The following is a 1,059-nucleotide window of genomic DNA, read 5'->3' on the forward strand; positions in this document are numbered from 1 at the left end:
AAAAAAAAAAAAAAAAAACAATTCTAGGAGCAAGCTTGCACCCGCGGCCAAGCTGTCCTTCTCTCCTCGCGAGAAAGAACATCGCACAACATAGTAGAGATGGGGGGTCTCGCTTTTGCTCAGACTGGTCTCTAACTCCTGAACTCAAGCAATCAAACCTCCTGCCTTGGCCTTCCAAAGTGCTAGGATTACATGTGGGGCTTGGTTGTTTTTCTAGATTGTTTTGGCTATTCAAGGCCCCTTGCAATTGCATATAAATTTGAGGATTCACTTTTCCATTTTTAAAAACAAGGTTATTTTAGGGCGGCACCTGTGGCTCAAAGGAGTAGGGCGCTGGCCCCATATACCAGAGGTGGCGGGTTCAAACCCAGCCCTGGCCAAAAGCTGTAAAAAAAAAAATGGTTATTTTAATTTTGATAGGGATTGTGCTGAATCGGTAGATCACTTTGGATAGTACTGATGTCTTGACAATTTTAAATCTTCTTTTCCTAAAACACAGAATGTCTTTCCATTTATTTGGATTTTTAATTCTTTTGGTGACATTTTGTAGTTTTAAAATTTTTTTTCTTTTTTTTCTTCCTTTAATGATTCTCTTGCCCTCAGTCTCCCAAGTAGCTGGGACTACAGGTGCCCTGTCACAATGCCTTGCTTTTTTTGGTAGAGACGGGGTCTCACTCTGGTTTACTTCAGCTCAGGTTAGTCTCAAATCTCTGAGCTCAGAGCAATCCACCTGTCTCGGCCTCCCAGAGAGCTAGGATTACAGGCATGAGCCACCACACCTGGCCCGTTTTGTAGTTTTTTAAAGTTTGTCTATTTTATCATTTTTAAAATTTTATTTATTTATTTATTTATTTAGAGACAGAGCCACTTTGTCACCCTCAGTAGAGTGTCAGCTAGCTCACAGCAACCTCCAACTCTTGGGGCTTAAGCGATTCTCTTGCCTCAGTCTTCCAAGTAGCTGGAACTATCGGCGCCTACCACAACACCTGGCTATTTTTTGGTTGGAGTTGTCATCGTTTTTTTGCGGGCCCGGGCTGGATTTGAACCCGCCACCTTAGG

The 1,059-nt window shown here is 42.6% G+C and overlaps 1 protein-coding gene across 1 annotated transcript in view; it reads left to right on the top strand.

The window, feature by feature from the left end:
* RNF135 (ring finger protein 135) overlaps window positions 1-1,059 on the top strand; it is an 18,464-nt gene that overhangs the window by 5,204 nt on the left and 12,201 nt on the right. The gene's annotated exons all lie outside the window — the stretch shown is intronic.

This window comes from Otolemur garnettii, unplaced genomic scaffold (assembly GCF_000181295.1).
Source record: "Otolemur garnettii isolate 467f Iridium unplaced genomic scaffold, OtoGar3 scaffold00112, whole genome shotgun sequence".
In the NCBI taxonomy this organism is placed as follows: Eukaryota; Metazoa; Chordata; class Mammalia; order Primates; family Galagidae; genus Otolemur; species Otolemur garnettii.